At 37.3% G+C, this 9,293-nt stretch overlaps 1 pseudogene; it reads right to left on the reverse strand.

The window, feature by feature from the left end:
• Nucleotides 1-279: 279 nt before the first annotated feature.
• On the reverse strand, nt 280-2,270 carry LOC149414508 (ubiquitin carboxyl-terminal hydrolase isozyme L3 pseudogene; annotated as a pseudogene).
• Between the last annotated feature and the right edge of the window lie 7,023 nt (nt 2,271-9,293).

The raw sequence follows: 9,293 nt of genomic DNA on the forward strand, positions 1-9,293 counted from the left end.
ATAGAAAATGTAAAAAATATAATATTAAGTATGACAATCATTTACCAGTATCACAATGCCATGAAATACAATATCCATCATATTCCTAGTACTAAGCAGAATCATGCAGAAATCCAACCAAAATAAAGAGTTTTTTTCACAACATAAAACAAAAAGCTAAGAATAGCCATCAAACCTTACAACTATTGTGACTTGCACAAAGTGATATAATTATTGAGATTTTTAAAATTATGAGTTTGAAGATGACAAGCAGAAAGCAGTTTGAACCCAAGCCACAAACATTGAACAATGGCGATAACTTAAAAATAGCATTTAAATAATGGCAAAACTAATGTGATTTACGTACATACATAATGAATCACATAAATAAAAATAATAAAAATCAACTGGCTCAATGTTAATGGTAAATACGGTGGAGGTAAATTCAGTCACGCTTGATTCTTGTCATCCTGAAGATATATAATTTATTCAGACAAATCGGCAGCGCTCAGAGCAACCACCGTGAAGTTGACATTGTTGGGATCCCTTTCCATGAAGGTGCGGCAGACCTTGGCAGAGTCTTCCAGGAGCGTCTCGGGGGTCGTGTCTCCATGGTTAATCGGGAAGGACTTGCGCCCGTCCAGCTCGTACAGTTTGCCATCTTTGTGTACAAACGCGATGAAGTGGTGGTTGACAGGATCGTTTTCTCCGGGAGTGTTGGACTGGCCTTCCTTGGCCAGCTCGAAATGGGCAGAGACTACTCCCTCGCAGTTTTCAAGCAGAGAACCTCTGGCGGTGGAGTCCAGTTCTTTGGCATCGTCCAGGAATTGCTTCAGCCAGCCGTCGAAGAGTTGGATATTGTCGGTGTTGTTCGCGATGCTGTGAAGCAGGGCGACGGTTCCACACGCATTCTGAACAGTTTGCTTCATGTGGAAAACGTTCTCGGATATAATTTGAGCATTTTCAGTTCGTTCAGATTCCTCCTTCTTCCTTAAATAATACAAACATAACCTTCAAATATCAATACAAACTACCAGAGCTAGGTAAGTTGGAGGTTAGTAATAAAAAGTACAATAACCTATCCTAGTAATGGTTTCGTAACCAGGAAGTAGAAGGCTAGATTATCTACAATACTTCTCTTTGACCTAACTGAACCGGCAATATACCAACAACATAACATAACAGCAACAAATATATTTCTACAATATATTTATAAATCTATTTTAATTTGACGCTTTATATAACAATGTATTGTTCAACTGAAATAAAGAATTTGTTTATTTATTTATATTATCAACTAAAATTCGGTAGGCCTGGCCAGACAGCTTGACGTCACATCGGAAAACTTCCGTTTATTGAAACTGCGGTCTGAAGAAGAGCATTATAGCCCACGCACATCTTACAGAAGACCTACAGAAGTAATAGGAACTACAGAAGTACACTATAATGCCTTCATGCAACACCAAATTATTTACAAAGTGGTTCAAACGATGAACAGGATAAGTACGCAGATACAGTAGAGGACGCACACACGTTGTATTTCGAACAAGAATTCACATTGTCATAATTCACAGAAAATAACTTATTAAAATTTAAAAGCACAGGACCTATAGGAGTATAGACTAAACTTGTTGCATCTCAAACAAGAATTCACATATAATTCACTTTAAAATAGCTTATTTACAAGCATAAGACCTACATGGTCAACTTGAAGACATTTTGAAATCGTGGACACGTTGCACAACATGCGAACACGTTGCACTGCACTATAGCAAGTGGCGAGGAATGACTCGATATGATTGTTTCTAACACATATCATCATCCGAGTGAATAACAATGTCTGTGGCTGTTCGCCAACTGTCAGCTACAGCTCCAACACGCCCAACAAACTTGTTTTCATTCTTCTTTTTTCTTTGATTACGTGGAAGTTCCAGATACTTGCTCTTTATTGCATTTGTTCGTGACCTTTGAACCTGCTTCTGAGAATTCTCTAAAATAAGCCCTTCATTGGATGTAGGGAGTTTTGCCTTCATTTCAGCCAAATTTTCATTATTGAAATTTAACATCTTCAGCATAGTCGTGGGGTCATCGTTTAGGAGGTACGAGTAATCGGCCATCATCTTCAAGCTTTCACGGTATTTCTGCGCCAGATTTCTGTTGTGTTCCACTGAAGAAGGCTTACTCGTAGTCTCAGCTTCTATGCCATCAATAGCATCGTCACAAGATGTCGTACTGGCAGAGTCATCTCTTGGCGATAGGCTTGTCGTCTCATTTGCTTGGTCATAAAGCATTCCCGAAGAAAACTCTTCATCAAGAGAAATGTATGGATTATCTCGGAACTCTTTTGACAAATGATCAAAAGTATACTCCGTATAAAGAAAAATGGCGCACATGTGCTTACATGGAGTTCTCCATGTTTTAAAGTCATAACAAGAACAGCACGATTCGGCGAAGTCTACAGTGTACCAGCAATCAAAGTCCGTTTCACTTCTAACCATGAATAGTCCTTCACACATATCAACGATCTTCGACGCGTCATATTCATCCTTCGCAGCCATGTATCGTTTCATAACACGTTGAACAAACTCTTTCGGACGGTTCCTAAGGAAAGGCGGGATTTCTTCATTGAAAGGCTTATATGAAGAATGCAGCTGAGCATTGGACACCGTGTATTTCTTCAATGACTCAGGTAAATACTGCTCAATGATTATCCTTAAAATGCCAGAAAGAGACTTGTCGGACCAATGTTTTAGAAAGTGTGTAGAAACTGTGTTTCAAAACCTTATTCTGGCTTTCTACGCCATTGTTGGTGGTGACTTTGGCTAGGAAATCGGGTCTATGAAACGCCTGGACCCACCGACGGTAGCATGGTAACCATTCCCTCTGAAAATAGCTTGTGGCATTTGTGCACTCCATATACACTTCATCGTTATTCATGCTCTCCAAGTTGCAGAGATACTCATCTTTAGACTGCGAACTTGCCAGCCCTCTCCACAATTTCTTCAAAGTAGCTTCTGCATCGTTAGGCACATTACCCTTCTTTTTCAACCATCGGTTCCATGATTGTTCCCTGTGGAACGCACAGAGGTACACCACCGATTTTGGGAACGTTCTCTCAAGAGCATTGATCTCAGCTTCTGAGAAGTCGGTCATAAAATACATTGGTTTCCACTCTGGGTTCCACAACGAAAAAACACTCAACGCTTCCTCAATAAGCGTAGATGCCTCACTATGCACCACAAAAGTGCCAACAACAGAATAGCCACAATTGGTTTTTACTGTTATAAAAAAAAGTGGCAAACTGTATTTTGTAGTTTTGTACGTGGCATCCAGAAGAGATATGTTGTTGCCATAGCGCCGCAGGAGTTCACGCTGCCATTTGGTCTGGTGACAGAATAAAATTGTAGATAAAGAAGTCGGCGTCGAGTCCTCTTCTGCATCTTCGACCTCCGCAGCATATGGGCGGAAGAAAAAGTTGTCGTCTACTGCGTCCGCTTTCCAGTTTTAATTAACTCTTCTGTTGCTTCTTGATCAAACTTACTCTTTTTTATTTGGAAGAGCGCCTTATACGTGTGAGATTGTATAACTTTATCTGATGGATAAAAGCATCTGTTCAGTGTGTCGGGTTGAGGAATGTTTTTGTCTTTAATCATTCTTCTAACCAATTCCTTTAAATGAAACTTCATGGTTTTAACACAACAAACATTTCTCTTCACCATGTTCTTCAGTTCTGTCTTTAACTTCGGGTGCAAAGTCTGGTTCAAATTGGACGAAAGAGTTGCATGTGTATGTTCCGCTGCAGGTGACACTACAATCATGTAACGCAAAGTACTTTTCAGTGGAACACTTGCTGCCAAATCTTCGTTGAGTTTCTTCAATACCTGTGTGAGACAAGTTTGAGTGTTAGTCACAAGTAAGATTTAAGTGTGTGACATTGGCACACACATTTCCAACTTTCAGTCCAATATAACAGGCATACAAAATGTGCACAGACCTAAAATAAAAATTCTGTCATTTAGGGTAAGGATTTGGGGTTTGACATTCAAAGAGAAATGTATTGTATACATTATTTACTTTTTTATAAAAGTTCTAGTCGGCGTTACGTGTGTGACATCAGAAAAACCACGTATTTTTATTTTTTGACTTTAAACTGAGAACTCTGTGAAGTTTATGGGAATAAAAATGTATGAAAATTTGTGGTGCTTAAGGCTCAAAGCCGTATTTAGGTATTTCGCCGCCATAGGCAAACAAAAAATTGCCGCCCCCCTTCATTTTTTTTTTCTAGTCCTAATTTTCATAAATGTTTTACTTTCTTATAAACCTTCTTATAAACTCGACTGCTTTGTGGTAATACAGTCAATTCAAAATATAATGAGTTTTCGGATGACACAAGCGTACATATTGTGGAACTAGACGGTATTGTGGCGGGTCGTAAAGGCAGTTAACATATTTGCAACCTTATGATGAATTGTGGACTAAACTCTTTCTTTTTTGGTAATAATTTCATTTCAAGTTTCTGTCTTCTGGTGTTTGTGGAAAACGCCTTTTTGTGGGAAACTTGTGGAAAACGCATTTCGCCATTCGGCGAAATGCCGCCACCTGAAACTTGCCGCCACAGGCTATTGCCTATGTTGCCTAGGCCTAAATACGCCGCTGTTAAGGCTATACACTACACATAGGAATGATTACCTAAATTTAAAAAAAATAAAATACATTGATATAAAATTAATTAACAGTGTTATGTGTGTGTGACATAAGCATGGTATAGTGTGAGCGTGTGAATTATCATGGTATATTAGGGTTCCCTTTCGATGTAGAAATTGAAAATCAATGTCAAAGTAAAAATTCAATATCACATCTAAAATTTATATCAACAAATTAATCATCAATGTCATATTAAAAAAAAGGCTTTTTTAAAATTCTTATAGCCTAATTAAGTAATTAATAATTATACTGGTTCCTGAAAACTGGTTTCTAAATGTTTGGTCTGAAGAACCAATTCAGAACCAGTGGACCACCCAAAACATTATTGTTTAGGAAAACATTGATAACATGGAAGTGAAATAAATTTGTATGCTTTAGTATGATATAGAACAGGGGTGTCCAAACTAGATGGGACCCAGGGCCAATAAAAAAGACTAAATACATTGGTGGGCCGCAAAATATTTATAAAAATAAAATACTGGTAATAATACGTAATATCGTTATTTTATTATCTACTTTTTCATTAATTTGTCTTTTACAATTCTGTCAACATCAACCTCAATACTAGTGGTAGCTAGGCGCAGTGCATGTTTAAGTGAAGTATCTGTCAATGAAGACCTGTATTTCGATTTAATAAACTTCATTGTTGAATATGCACTTTCACAAAGGTAGGTACTGCCCATCATCGAGCCCATTTTTTGCCCGAAATTCGTCAGTTTCGGGAAACGTTCAGCGAGGAGCTTCAAAAAATCAATTCCTGTTTCCGGACTTTTTTTTGAAGTCGGTTAAAAAAAGGTTCAATGGGCCGCAATAATCTAAACCGCGGGCCGCATGCGGCCCGCGGGCCGTGGTTTGGACAGCCCTGATATAGAAAGTACTCCCTAGTATGAGATAGATAATAATATGACTAGGCCTACCTACGCTAATGTCAAATTATAGGCTTATGTAACATAATTTAGGTTTTTCTATTGAATTTAGTGCGAAAGTAAATTGTGGCCCACTGGAATCAATGACAGCCAACGGAGATATTTTATTGATTATTCTCATTAGGATAAAATCCGGTTTCTACGGCCGATTCCAGTATTTCCCAGAGGGAATCATGACGCGGTTACGTCAACTTCGGTTCAGTGAGCGGTCATCACTTTGCTGGCATTATTAACACTGTTGTAACATAATGAAGCACCAGTCTTCTAGTTCTACATTCACCGATTGCAGTTCATTAACCTTACATTATATTTGAAGTGCAAAATTATAGATTTTATGTAAATATAACGTAAAACCCATCTACAATTGATCCGTGATTTAAAGAGAACTGTTAATGATACACTAGGGCATTAAAATCACACTAGTAATTAATCTGGGTTGTATTTTTATAAGTTTGGTAGTTAATTTGAAAAATGTTAGGGAGTTTCAGTGCAAATAACCCTATGTCACAAGGCATCGTTACGTGTGTGACAGATATTCTAAAGGGCATAAGTCAAAAAGGACTAAACATTTTAAGTTGTAATTTTTTCAGGCATTATCCTTGTATGTAACTTACTTTCAAATTAAATTATGAACCTTGTGAAGCAGCCCTTAATGTGGATGTTTCATACAATTTATGCTATAAAAGTTACGTGTGTAACGCAGATAAAAAGTAAAACTCATTTTTATAAGAAAACAAGTATTTATATATTACAAAAAAATTCAAACATATTTTTGTCCCTTACATAATATGTATATCAAAATTTGATTTATTACCAAAGCTAGAAATTATTTTAATTTTTACACCATTTGTTAGTCCTAGAACATGGATTTACTTTAATTCGCTCGTTTGCACGAAAACAACCATTGTAACAATATGTCTTATATTGTTAGAAATAATTCTTTTACACTCTTCTAATTAGTCTCATTGGAAAGAACAGGAAATTTCCTATAGGATTTGCTTATTTGCATAGGAGATATAGTTAGATATTTACTGTATCTGGACCACAAATGGTGGAATCGCCCTGTATGTGTTCTTGGTGAAAATTTACCTTTTTTATATCATTTTTAATCTGCTTTTGAAGGGAATACTCTGACCCATCAAAAACACGGATGCATTTCACCGAAAGGTAAGCCGGGCACCCAATCTTCTTTGACGGTTGCATCAGAAATCGTCTTTTTACTGATGACGGGTGGTCAGTCTGTAAAAATAACGCAAATATGTAACTTTCTACAAAATAATAGCTCATGCGGGCGCTTTCCATTCAGCATTTACAACCGGGAGGCCAGTATAGGAAGTAGATTTGACGTGTGATCTGGACCTTTTAATTAATTATTCTGAGGTCTATAAGCAGCAATACATACGTATATGTGATTGTAGGCCTATAGGGCTATCAGGGGTAGGCCTAGGCCCTAGGTTAGCTAGGTCAAGGTTGGCACAGCATATAGGCTATAGGGCTATATAGAGCAGAGATAGAAACAGAGATAGAACAGGTGTAGCATAGGTACGTATTACACCTGCCATAAATGCACGGTAATGGCCTATATATAGGCTATTGCTTATCTTATATAGAGGACAACTAAATTAGCCCTACGTAAGCCCTAAGCTGGCAATACTTACCAAATCATCAGGTTTTTCTTCTTCTTAAAATAGTTTTCGCCTTGTGAACACTGAAGATGTTCTGACTTCTCGATGCAAAATGGTGAACCAAAGAAAGGTATAGGAACGATACCATTAAGGGATGAAAAGAAGATTTTCTCTCCTAAAAAATGGAATACAAATTAGTTTATGTTGGCCAAAAGGGCAGGGCTAGACGCTGCACGCTCTGTGATTGTAGTAGGGTAGGGCTACATACCTTTTCTACCATAACTGGTTCTGGTTGAGAATGAAAACCCTGAAGCCTTCAAGTCAGTATTGAATGCAGCGTATTTCTCCTGGCTGTCGAAGTATCCAGAATAATACTTATTTTCGTCCGTAGGGTTGATTATGTCTTGTAAATGTTTACTAATAACGACCTCCATGTTTCGTTTCTTTCAACTCAAAATCTCCCTCATACTTGAGAGATTTTCGAACGTCAAACCACAGTTAGACTTCAAACAAATTATTCAAAATCAAGATGATTATTGCCAGCCTTCGTGTACACTCGGCAAACTTCGTAGTTCCGAGCCGCTTTGAGCCTTCGTGTTCACTCGGCAAACATCGTAGCTCCGCCCCCAACCCTCCAGCAATGTGAGAACAGGCGCACCCATTTAACTAAGCTTTGGTCTTGAAACCCATTTGAAACCGCCACGCCCACCTCAATATTCTTATGGAAAACGAATAATATGGCTAAAAGCTCAGATCTCATTGGTTAGAGCAGAAGGATTGGTTTGATCTCTCGCTCTCTACCATTATGACTCGTGTAACAGAAAGAGATGACGGAATTTTGTCATTTGACTGTTTTCAAATCATTCTTATTTATACACGCGGGTTGTTATTTGCTGCCGAAATACTGTAATTTCGCGTCGAAAATATTGCGTGTTAAAGTTGTTCGTGATAAAAATAGAATATAAGCCAGTATAGTGTTAGCGAGTTACAAGCATATATTCATTCTACCTACTTATGTTCATGTTTAAAGTGAATTGACAGTTTTTAGATTAGTCTTCCTCCACAACGTATAAATGTTATTTACTATATTGACCAACTTATTCATGTTATTGATTAGTGTTATCCTGTATTATCTTAAAGATTTTTAAACATATGCAACCATGACTTCAAAATAGACAGAAAAATGTCGGAATTCATCGTCGTCCTGTCGGACAGTCATGTTTGGAAATTTTCTTCAGTGTTTTTTGCAAATTTCTCGTCATTTTGGGTTTCTTCTTCTCCGATTAACAAGTTTCATCTTAGGGAAATAAACTGTAAATGTTTATTTTCTTAGTCAGATGAACTTTTGCCCGTGGAAAACATTTCGACATTTTTCTGCTTCCAGGAAATTTTTATTTTTAAAATAGTCTTTTTGGCTAGATAATGAATGGAGTAGACCGAGAGCAATTATATTGTCATATTGTCTATGGTTGCATCTTACTTTTAAATGGCCTTGAGTTTTTTCTATCTTGTCTACTGCTTTGCTCCGCCCGGTAAGTACTGCTTATATATCTGTGGTTAAGTACTGTATAATTCTGTTGTATACAAAAAGCCCGAAGATATTGATCTAGAGAGTGGTATATTTATGTCTTTGACCTAGCTGTCAAAAGAGGCACAAAGCGTTCAACAGCCCTATTTTTTATAAATTCAAGTCTACAAACATCAAGGGCAGGTCTTATTCGATAAGCAATAATTGTGTCATCTTAGAGTTTCATTTTCCAACCACTTGTTTTATCGATTTCCAAGTTGTTGTTAAAATAAAATCAAAATCCATCAAAGTAGCCGCATTTCACCGTATTAAGAGACTTACGTAACGTTACTAAAAACAAGAGGTTTCTAAACGAATACTAGAATTATTTGCAAATTTGGTGGAATGTAATTTATTTCATTGTGTTGCTAATGGTGTAACATCGGTTTTATAATGTATCCCTATCATTGACTGATTTAATGAGTAGGTACCTACAATATCTATCGCCTACATAAGAGGTGATACTACCATGTAATAACGGAAAGACTGTTA

Source organism: Hesperophylax consimilis, chromosome 20 (assembly GCF_061612785.1).
Source record: "Hesperophylax consimilis isolate HC1 chromosome 20, BYU_Hcon_1.0, whole genome shotgun sequence".
NCBI classification, from domain to species: domain Eukaryota; kingdom Metazoa; phylum Arthropoda; class Insecta; order Trichoptera; family Limnephilidae; genus Hesperophylax; species Hesperophylax consimilis.